General features: G+C 45.3%; 1 protein-coding gene across 1 annotated transcript in view; it reads right to left on the bottom strand.

Annotated features, from left to right (window-relative positions):
• Window positions 1–12,095, bottom strand: part of GSTCD (glutathione S-transferase C-terminal domain containing) — a 153,894-nt gene that overhangs the window by 20,148 nt on the left and 121,651 nt on the right. The window lies entirely within an intron of this gene.

Consider the following 12,095-nt stretch of genomic DNA (forward strand, 5'->3'; position numbering starts at 1 on the left):
GAGAGAGAGGATGAGATGAGGCCAGGGACACAGACGGCCAGTGCAGGGGCACGTCAGGGGCACAGACCCGGCCTGGGAGTGCCCTGCTCAGCTGTCCCTGCACTCCTGCCACCTGAAGGGAAATGGAAGGAAGCGTGGCTAGGAAGTGTTCAGTCAGTGTTTCCTGAGTAAATGAAAATAAACAGTATTTTCTTCTGTCTCTCTCAGAAATACACTGTGGTGATTACCTAATTTTAACACCTCGAAAAGATCTACATGATAAGCGGAAAATGTTCCCATCATCTAACTGGCATGTCCATCCCAGATGCTGAATTCTCCTAGTCAGAACACCTGGAAGATAGCTGTCACCTGTCGGAAACGAATCAGCGGTTATTCTTACTTAGGAGGAAATTGGATTTTCCCATTTCTGCTTAGACGCTTCCTTCCCTCATGAGTCAGACAGAAAAAAAATACAGTTTGAGATTAGAGATAGGGCATTTCCGAGCACGAAATGCCATGGGTATAGGAGCGTGAAAGCATCAGAACTTCCCTCTCAAAGCCACTGGTGAGGCCCACAAAGATCCCTTCAGAAGATGGACAAAGTTATTTGCTTCTACATATTTCAAGTGAACTTTTTAAACATCATGATTAAGAAAATATGAGAACAGATCTTGGTGATACAGATTAAAGGGAAAACCCAGATAATGTATTCGACTTGATCAAAAATTACAGTTACCAAGGTTTCCTTGCTCTGTTTTCACAGAGAAATAGCATGACTTTTTCTTCTTTTGTTTTCCTTTTTTTTGGGTTACACCCAGAGATGCTCAGGGGTTACTCCTGGCTCTGCACTCAGGAATTATTCCTGGTGGTGCTTGGGGGACCATGTAGGATGCCGGGGATTAAACCCTGGTCAGCTGCTTGCAAGGAAAACGCCCTCCCCACTGTACTATCACTCTGGCCCCATGTTTTTCCTCATTTTTATATTACTAAATTTAATAAAAGCATTGGGAAGTTTTCTTTTTAGGAAACTGAGGAAAGCATGGATTAAAATATCTATATGAATAAAAAATACACATATTCTCAAAGTCCAGGGGCATTATTTTTGTCATATGTACTCCCATCATATCCATAAATTTATAATGGCCCAGGCTACAGACAAAACATAATATTACACAATTTCCCACATGAGAACAGTGGTGTAAGTTTTAACGGCTGCATAGTATTCCTCCGGCTATCCTTAACAACATTCGTGTGCACATTTCCTGCTGCAATGTGTGCCGTCATTCTCAGTACAGGAACACTGGGAATGGTATCCCCTCTGCACACGAGGCTGCTCTAAAGTAGGCTGGCAGGGGGAGCATGCCACTTGGTATGCTTTCTGTGTACAGCACTGAAGTCCTTGTCTATTGCTCGTCTTTTAAGTCCTTCTCAAATGTGCCCTTCACTTAGAACTTGCCTTCAGGGGCTCCACTCTGCTTTTGTAGAATAAAACTGACTTTTGGTAGGAAAACAAGGCCTTCAGAGACCTCCAGCTCCTGCCTCTGGCCTCCCGTGCCTCCATCTCTCAGAACAGGGATCATTCTCTGAGTCTGTGGTGCTGATGAGTCTCAGTATATTTGCTCTTTGCTTGAAACCTATTTTGCAGCATTAGGACCCCAGGAAGTCCACCCCTACCTTTCCTCATTCACGGCTGCATTTTCATGGATTTTAATAATTTTTTTAAATACAGAGAGAATAAAAGGTTACTTTTTCCAACTCTATTATCCCATAGAACTATCTTTTATAAAACTTGTTATTGTTTACTAGTGAAGAAGTTTTCTTATTACAAAATGGTACCTACACACAATTAATAATAACTATCCCCCAGAATCACTAGTTCCTTGGACTAGATATAGGTTATTTTTCCTGAAAATATATGAACTTGGGCTCAGTTAGAAAGAGTATTAGAAGACAAATAGAAAAAAATTAATAAAATAAATAAGTTTTCTCTGCAATTATGACATAAATTTCCAGGCAATATGCTAACTTTAGCAGACATTATTGTATTACAAAAAAAAAGTTAGATATCAATGCAATGCCTATATTTGTTGAAACTGTAAAAGAAGTCAACTATGAAAAATATTTTAGAAATAGATGGGGAAAAGTTTTCTATAAATTCTGTGATAGCAAAAGAAGGCAATAATAAAAATTACAATGTGTTTAATCAAAGTTGTAACAAAATTCCTAAAGAAACTCCAAAGGGTGACAGGACACTAAGCATCAACATCAGGGGCAGGAAAACTTTAATATTTCAGAGAACAATTGTGGAAACAGTAAAAAAGTGGAGCAGTCCCTCAGGCCAGCACCACAACTGCCTGCCAGGCTGACCTCAATGACAACATTGCTCCAACACTGGAACACGCGCCATCAAGAACCTTGTGCCTCTTCCCACTCACACCTCAACCACTGTGTGAGTCAGCAACCAGGGCAGCCTGGTGCATTTTAGCTCACCCTGGGTGTTGCTACCTCATTAACTAGAGATGGAAAACGTTTCTCTTGAATGGAGGGACAGTAATCTCACAAGCAACTTCCTTGGTCCATGCAGGTGCCTTGGCCTACTGCAGCGGATATGAACATACGTCCATCCCTAATGGGCTTCACTTATACCTTGTCTAATTGCTACAAATCATTTTAACTTAGAAAATATGCTTTATTAGCCACATTGTGCAATGCATTTTAACAATACTTTAAAAAATTCCATGTGCCACCGTTCTGATATAACTGATAACGCTTTGCTTGTATCATGCTTTGGAATTGATGAAGCTTCTGCAGTTGACCCTCGGCAGCCAGCAGGCCAGCAGTAGGGAGGAGTGTCCCTGCTCCATACGGCAGGTGCTGAGCGCCAGTGAGCAGGTGTGCACGGGGCAGGGTGTTCTGCACTGAAACGCATCTCAAAGGTCAGATGTGGGGGGCCAGACCAACAGGACAGCAGGTAGCGCTCTTGTCTTGTATGCAGACCCAGGAGTAAGCCCTGAGCAGGAGTGGCTGCAAAACCAAAACTAAAACCTTGTTATCGAGTATGATCTGTTTCTTTTCTTTTCTTTTCTGTTTTTTTTTTTTTTTAAATTTTTATTAGTGAAACACCATGAGGTACAGTTGTAGACTTACAAGTTTTTGTGCTTGGGTTTCAGTTATACAATGATCTAGTACCCATTCCTCCACCAGTGCCCATTCTCTGCCACAATGATCCCAGTATCCCTCCCACCCACTCCCACTCCCTCCATCCCACCCTGCCTCTGTGGCAGGGCATTCCCTTTTGTTCTCTCTCTCCTTTTGGGTGCAGTGGCTTGCAAAAGAGGCTTGAGTGGCAATCATGTTCAGTCTATAGTCTACTTTCAGCATGCATCTCCCATGCTGGGAGGATCCTCCCAACACCCTTTAGTTGGTGCTCCCTTCTCTATCTGAGCTGCCTTTTTTCCCCAACATGTGTGGCTGGCCTCCAAGCCATGGAGTAAACCTCCTGGTTCTTATCTCGGCTATTCTTGGGTGTTAGTCTCCTATTTTGTTACTTTATGTTCCCCAGATGAATTATTTACTATTTACTATATGGTCTGTTTCTTAAACAGATGGTTGTGACTGTGGCTTCAGAACCCAACCCTGAGGCCCTTTTCTGAGTGTGCAAGGGAACGGTTGCCTTACAGCAAGGAAATGAGGGAAGGCCCTGGAGTTACATCTTAGAGGAAGCATTCCATTCTGCAGAACCAGTTCTAAACTGCAGTTTAGTTTAGTTTCTCCTCTAGATAAAACTACCGTGGAAAAGCTTGCCAGTGAAGAAGATTAATATAAGCTTTGAACGCTCCCATTTTGGAATATATTACCAACTGTTATCTGGAGGTCCTGAAAGTCACTCCGTTTAATGAACTGACCCCTGACTATCACCCTTTCCAGGAGGAGACCATTCCCCACTCGGAGACTTACAGAAAAGGGACACAGGGAAGTTGAGCAATCAATTTGTTGCAAAATCGGATTATCCAGGAGGAAAGCAATGAAACTAGATTGGGAAGCCCTCTCGTGTTATAGCACAGCAAATGCTGACTCAACAGCACGGCCCTCCACCCTTCCATATCTAAGTTAGAATAACCTTTTTTAAAAAGCAATAACTAAAAACTATTTAGGCAAGATGCTGCGTTGAGGAATAAAAGTTGAAAAGTACATTCACTTTATTTGCTGAACCAAAAACTTGTTTTGCTTATAGAAGAAATACAGTGGAGTTGAAATTTAAAACCTTCTCATTCCAACCATTTTTCCTGTAACACTACTAAAACATTTGACTCCAGAATACCAGAACCCCGAGTTAACTGAACATGTATATTTGTTATTTCACTCAACCATCAGTTATACCACACAAGGCAAGCAAAGTTAAGTTTTCTTTACTCTGGAACTTTGTTAGATCTTGTTAGATAAAGTTATTTTGTTAGATAAGTTCACAATAACCTTTTGTGCTGCCCCAAAGACCAAAAGACCAAATTGAGATGCAACAAAAATAATTCTAGAAAATTTAGTGATTTATTTCTTCTTCCTTCTCCTCTTCACCCAGAGGCTTCAGTTAAAAAGAGTACTTTGACAATCTTGATAATTTTCTGAATTTGTTCCAAGAACCCTCAATTTGGTTTCCAATTTGCTGTAACGATTTTCCCACTAACCCCCAAAAGTTAAGCTCTAACATTCTGAGTCAAATGAGTTAAAGAATAGTATTTTTGGTGTATTCTAATATTTGATTTAAATAAAAACAGAAAAACTGTGTCTAAGGTGACAAGGCACCTTTAGCCATCCTGAATATTCCTACATGAGTAACATCTCTGTCTGCCCCCTGGCCTGGAATCCCTGGCAGCTAAAATGCTGTAACACAGACAGAATGCAACACCCATTTCTGGCACATCCCGTCTCATGTCTTTCTGTGTGAATGAGGGGCTCCCCCCACAGAGCCCTCGGGCCCCCTATCCTGCTGAGAACTGTCTTGGATGCAGCCCCTGCTTAGCGGGGGCCAGACCAAGCCCACAAGCACCCCCTGCAGGTAGGCACTGGGCAACAGCTGATGGCACCCCTGCCAGAAAGGTTTTCTCAAGGGCCTGCCAATGGTTTCACCTCATCTGACAGAGAAGCAGATGCAAACTGAAGACTTTCAGCAAAATCACTGACCTGGATTCTTTTTAAAAAGAAAGAAAAAAATCATTATTACAAAAGGCAAAAAAGAAAAGGAAATTAAAGGACAGAATTCAAAGGACATCACAGAAGACAACTAAAAGCAATGCATAATACTTGACTGGATACTGGAGAGAGAAAGAGAGAGCAAGCAAGAGAGACAGAGAGAGGAGGAGGGACGGGGAGAGGAAAGAGAGAGGAGTAGAAGAGAGGGAGAGAGAGAGTAGGGAGAGAAAAAGGAGGAGAGGGAAAATGAAAGAAGAAAGCAGAGAGGAAAGATGGAGAGAAAGGAAAGGAGAGAGAGAAAAGGAAGAGAGGAAAGGAGGAAAGAGAAGGAAAGAAGGAAGGAGGGAGAGAGGAGAAAGAAGGAGAGAGAAGGGGGGAAAGAAGGAAAAGAGAAAGGGAGAGAATCATTGAACCAAGGTCAGCTATTGTGGCGATGCTGTTTATTCACACTGAGCCCACTGAACGCTGCGACACAGGAGGGTTCCTGGGGAAGACACTGGGGTGAAACGTCAATGTCCTTCAAACATTAAACACTTGAAGGACTTTACAAGTGTTTCGGGAAAACAGGAGAACTGAAGAGACAGGCAAAAAAACAGTCCAAACTGGTGAATAAAAGGCGGCGACGTGGTGCTGCCTGCAAAGCCGTGTCCCTGGCTCTGTAATCTAAGAGAAAAGGTCAGGTAGGCAAAAGCTTGGATTTTAAGGTTTTGTTTAGAAGTGGAGCAGGGCAATTAGGCTAAGCAGGACGAGAGGAGTTTTTAAAATGGAAGCTGCTTTAGCACATTTGTTATGGATCACTTGATCACTTGATATCCCGTTACTCATCGATTTGCTCGAGCGGGCACCAGTGATGTCTCGATTCATCCCTGTTGCGTGCTAGCATAGCCCAATGGCATCTGCTCGTTTTAGGAACATGAAGAGCCTCAAATCAATCATTCAGGGTCTTGACGAAGAAGTCTGACCATCTTGTAGGTGGGCATCCACGTGATCTTTTGACGTCCTGTGGAATCCAGTCAGTAATGGCTCTAGTCCAGCAGTTGTCTCTAATCTCATTACGTGTCCAGCCCATCTGATTTTCAATGCCTTGGCAAATGAGACAGCATCCCTGATTCTTGAGCGTTGATGGAGGTCGGAACTCTGGATTCTCTCTCTCATTTGAGTGAAGCGTGATACTCTAAGCATAGCTCTTTCAATTCCTCTTTGAGAGACCCAAATAGCGTTCTGATCCTGTTTTTGTAGGGTCCAGGTTTCTGAGGCATATCTTAATGCAGGAAGAACAGTGGAATCAAAGAGATGTGCTCGGAACTGGAGGTTCTTCGTTCTCTTAGTTATTTCTTCAAAGCTCTTGAAGGCATTCCAAGCCACACTCTTCCTCCTGCGCAACTCAGGTGCCAGGTCATTCAGCATGTTGACTTCTCGACCTAGGTACACATAACTGTTGCATTCAGAGATGTTTGTTCCGTTGAGAGTGAATGGAATGTCAGGAACAAGACTGTTTCTCATGAACATTGTCATTGTGAGATTTAGCTGTAATCCGACCTTTCCACAATTATTATTGTTATTATTATGTTTTAACATAACAATTATTGTTATGGAGAGAAAGGTAAATGCTGAGGGCAGGAGGGATGAGAGTACAGGAGAGGTCTGGCAGGGGGGCCGTCACACCCAGATGGGACACAGGCTGCTCGGGGAGTGCAGAAACTCTCCCGCCTTGACAGACAATGTGAAATTGTTCTATACTTGGCCGACTTGGAAAACTATAAGGATTAATGGTATTACAGGCTTGTCTCCTTGGACAGAGACCCGCGCGATTATGAAGATGGAAGAAACCCCAGAGCTCCATGTCTAGTCCAGTCACTTCACAGGCAAAGAAACGGAGACTGAGATGGCCTTTATCATTAGTGGGACAGAAGCAGGAAGAGCACATGGTGGACAGGGACACGGCTAACTGGCCAAATATGAGAGCGAAGAATAGAGACCTTCCATGGAGGTGATTCGAGTATGTTATTTCCATATCACAACAATCTCCCCAGGCTAGAAAGAGCACAGGCATTAAGGTGCTTGCCTCACATGTGGCGAACCCAGGTTTGATCCCTGGCACCACATATGGTCCCCCCCCCAAGCATCGCCAGGAGTGATCCCTGAGCGCAATCAGGAGTAAGCCCCGAGCACGGCCAGGTGTAGTCCAAAGCCCAAACCACCTCCATAAAACCATGAAAAAAGTGTACATCTTAACTCCCTCTTGCCCTGTGAGTAAAAAGGTCCCAGACAGAGCCACAAAGCTGGTTTATTTATTCGAGGGAGAACAGACTTGTCCAGGGCTGTGATCACAGACGATCTCATTTTAAGGGACGGGCCGTGAGACACGCTGGTTCTGACCCACTGCTAATGCCCACTCTGGGCCTCGTGGCACCAAGGGGACATACAACTACAAACGCTCGGGTGAAGACTGTTCTGAACTTCTGGAGCATGTGGGGCCTCGTGCTGACCAGCAGCGTTGGGGATGAGAGAAATGCTGGCCCTGTATGGCCAACCTGAGTGTGTCCATTGGCCAGCCACAGCAGGAAGCCTCTGACAAGGGCAGGAACGAAGGGCTCCCATTCCGGAAGGCAGAGGCTTCCCGCAGCTGCACTGCTGCCCCAATCCCCCCTGACCCATTCCAATCCCCCCTGCTTCCAATCCCCCCTGACCCATTCCCACTCCACACTGAAAAGTGCATGTTATTGGATCTGGTCTTTGTCTCTAAGAAGAATAGTTTCCAGGCAGAGTAAGAGCATCCTACAGAGAGAGACGGACCCTCACACAGGACATCAATAAGCTCCCTCCCCAAATCACCTGCCAAAAAGTTAAAAAAGTTAAAAATCAGACAACAGCAGAGTTTAGTGTTCTACTTCCTCACAAAACTATAGATGAAATCCAAAGTCCCCTTGGATGGAAAGTACTTGAAAACCTTTCAAGACCTCTAGACACCCTGTATACTAGAACCTCTGCGGCCTTCTCCGACCCCAGCCCGCTTCAGACCTGGCTTCCTTCCCACGGCTCACATCTACCAGATGCCCACCTAGTATCACAGGGGACCTGGAGCCCAGAGTTGGGGGAGCCAAGCCCTTCATTCATTCATTCATTCATTCATAAGCAAGAACTAAAAATTACTAGATTTTTCTTCTTAATCCTAAACATCAATCTGCATGAGAGTATTCACTATGGATTATACTGCGATTAAAACACAAACACAGCATGCAACGTTCTAAACTGTTTTTTTGAGAAGGGAGAGACACACCTGGAAGTGCTCAGGAGCCCCCTCTGCACTGCTCGCGGCTCTGTGGGGTCTCAGAATGAACCCAGGGCTCCTGCCCGCAAAGCACAAGCTTGGCCTCTGAGCATCTCCCCAGACCCCTAAATCCTCATCCGGTTTAATTTTTAAAGAATGCTCCGCTCTTCCTCTTTCAGAGACACCTATCAATAGACTCCAAAGGCATCTATTTTTTCTTGGCTCTCATGGTTTCAGTACCCCTTTTCTGACAAATATTGTTATACTCTCCCTCTTATTCTGACAGGAAATCTAGACAGTGTTGCTTACCATATAATAATCCCTGAGCTATAAAAAAGAAGTCAGAGAAACATTTTATAATAGTTAAGTGTTATAATTCATATATGCTGTATTACCGGAGGACAAATACAAAACTCAGATTTCCAAAACCGTGTAGTACTTAACATTAAACAGCATGACAGGCAGCTTTTCTGAATTCCCTTTAGAATTCCAAGTCATAATTTTTTATTGGAATATTTATAAAAATTCTCTAGCCTTGGGCTGGCAGGCTGGTACAGTGGAGAGGGAGCTTGCCCCGTATGTAACTGAACCGGGTTCGATCCTTGGCACCCCGTCTGGTTCTCCAGAGCTTCAGCAGGAGTGAGCCGTGCACGCAGAGTCAGGACTGAGCTTCGAGCACCTCCGGGGGTGGGGCAGAGGCAAACCAAACTCCTCAGCCTGAGATGTGGTACTGGGACTTCCAAAAGTGTTGTGGCAATACCACACTGCCACCCACCAGCACCCTTGGCCCCTGCCCCTCGCCTCAGGCTGCTGCCACCACTGGCCACTGTCTGTTTCCCCACCAGCTCTCCCCATACGCCCTGCAAGAGAAACCATCTCGCCTGTTCCATTCTCCTGCATTTCCTTAGATTCCTTGGCTCCGCCCACAGGGCACCCACTGTAGCCCTCTGTCCCTGCGGCCAAGCAGGATGCCGGGTCCATGTGTGCCACGACATCGCTCATTCCAGCCACTGTTTCTACCACAGCCAGACACTGAGCTGGATGGAGTCCTTCTGCTTCCTGAGCCAGATTATCCAATATGCTTCTCAAGTCAAAAAAGTCACCGAAAGTTCCGCCTGTTTTATTCAATGAATTTTGTGGATTCAGGTCTAACGTCGCTGCCGGTGTTCGGGGAACCATACGGGATGCTGGGAATTGAACCCGGGTCGGCTGCATGCAAGGCAAACACCCTACATGCTGCGCTATCGCTCCAGCCACAGCGGGTTGAGCTTTCCTCCCCACCCCGACCAGGGCTCCGGCAGCCGAAGACCTCCAGGACCAGCCACCACCATGCTGAGACCACTCTCCGCACACATGAAGGTACTGGCAGAGGGACAAAGCCACGCGGGTTCCGGGGCCGAGATCTCCAAGCCTACTCGGATCGGGGCCGAGCATCCTCCACCCAGATCCTCCAAATTCCAGTAGGCGGGGGTCACACCCACCAACTGGCCCCCTGGCGCCATGTAATCCCACCAGTGGTCAAGACTCAGAGACTATAAAAACCAGCTCCCATCTTATTATCTCATTCCTACTCTGGACAAACTGGCAGGCTACTGAATGTAGCCTGCCCACACGGCAGAGTCTGGCAAACTCCCCGTGGCGTACCCAATATGCCAAATACCAGTAACAATGATGGGTCTCATTCTCCTAAAGAGCCTTGAATACAATCTCAGGGCTAGGATGAAGGAGACGTTACTGGGGCCTTCTCGAGGCAATCGACGAATAACAGGTCTAACATCAAGGTTTTTCTTCGGCTTTGAGCTAACATTTGTTCCGGGTTTGGGGGAAGGATCCTGGTTCCCCGTTTTGGCTGCCCTGTGCCCTTGCACCTTGTGTTGGAGGAGCCGCCCTGCTCCACATCATGGTGCCTTGACCCTGTCACAGAGTGACTGTCCGCAGGGCTCAGGGCGTATCTCTGGGTGCGCTATTCCCTGGCTCTGGGGGTCTGCCTGGAACCCAGTAACACGTTTCCAGTAGCATTTGGATTACTGTAGCTATATACTCGAAATTTGGAGAGAGAAGTTTCCCATCTTCCTCCCCACATCCCCCAAGAACTGCTGTGGTTATTTGGGGAGGTTGATTTCAAATAGACATTTAGAAATGGACACTGGGATCATTTCCTACAGAAAGTGAAGGGGCTTTGGATGCGGGCTGCACTGCTCTACTCATGCCTGGTGTGACGGTCATTTGGTGTTGGTTCTCCCAGTCACCAACAAGGGGAGTCTTGTTTCCTTGCATCAGCTTCTGGTCACAATGATGTCGTTTTCTTCATCTAAGTCTTTGACAGAATTGTAAAAATTTGTGTTTGTCTCCAAGCCATGGAGCAAAACATTCTAGGGGAAAAGGGAGCTCAGATAGAGAAAAGAGCACCAAATAAAGGGAGTTGGGAGGATCCTCCCAGGATGGGAGAAGTATGCTGAAAGTAGACTATAGACCAGTCATGATTGCCACTCAATGCCTCTTTTGCAAACCACAACACCCAAAAGGAGAGAGAGAACAAAAGGGAATTCCCTGCCACAGAGTCAGGGTGGGGTAGGGGGATGGGGGGTGGGAGGGATACTGGGATCCGTGGTGGTGGAAAATGGACACTGGTACAGGGATGGGTGTTTGATCATTGTATAATTGAAACCCAAGCACAAAACTTTGTAAATCTACAATGGTACCTCATGGTGTTTCACTAGTAAAAATTTTTAAAAAATGCCTTCAAGCTAAAAAAAAAATTGTGTTTGTGCCGTTTTGGGGGACAAACCTAGGCAACATATGGGGTCCATTCCTGGCTCTGTGCTCAAGTGACACTGTTGGTGCTCAGGGGACCACAGGTGGTTCTGGGGATTCGAACCTGAGTTGCAGCCCATGTAAGACAAGTGCCTTTACCTCCTGTACCGTCTCTGGCCCATTCATGGAATTTTGGGTCTCCACAAATAAAAAGGATCACAAATTTTAGAAAATAAAGCTTCACAGAGCATTAAAATGTAAGAGATCTGGCTTCTGTTTAAAAAGTTCTCCCATTAGAGAAATCATCCTGGAATAGAGAGCTTATTCAGAGGCAGAGCATGTACCTTGCATACGCCAGGCCCACACTCAGCCCCTAGTTTTGCATACTCCTTTCCACACAGCTGCCTGTGGCCTCAAAAATAACACACTTTAGGGGCTACTAGGGGAGGGCGCTTGCTTTACAAGTGGCTGTCCCGTGTTCCATTCCTGGCATCCCACGTGGTCCCCTGGGCACCACCAGGAGTGATTTCTGAATGCAGAGCCAGGAGTGAGTCCTGAGCATCAGTAGGTGTGGTCCAAAAAACCAAAACCCAAAACCAATGTCCCGTCCCACCATAAACCACACATTATATTATATGCTACTCAGAAATCCAAATAAATTGGCTTCTTTAGGTTGGCTGGTAAGTGAAAAAATAGTATTTTCATTGAACTCCCTGATAGTTGTCTATTTTTATGCTTCTTTAGTAATAACAGTAGTACATATTTGTGATGTCTCTGGAACAATTTCTCTTAACTGTAATTTCCAGATAGCTAAGAAAAGAATCTTTTAAGAAACAAATATTTCACTATCGTTATTACTATTTCATTTATATGCATGTATTTTACACATATAGATATAAAACAA

Source organism: Sorex fumeus, unplaced genomic scaffold, assembly GCF_029834395.1.
Source record: "Sorex fumeus unplaced genomic scaffold, SorFum_2.1 ptg000024l, whole genome shotgun sequence".
In the NCBI taxonomy this organism is placed as follows: Eukaryota; Metazoa; Chordata; class Mammalia; order Eulipotyphla; family Soricidae; genus Sorex; species Sorex fumeus.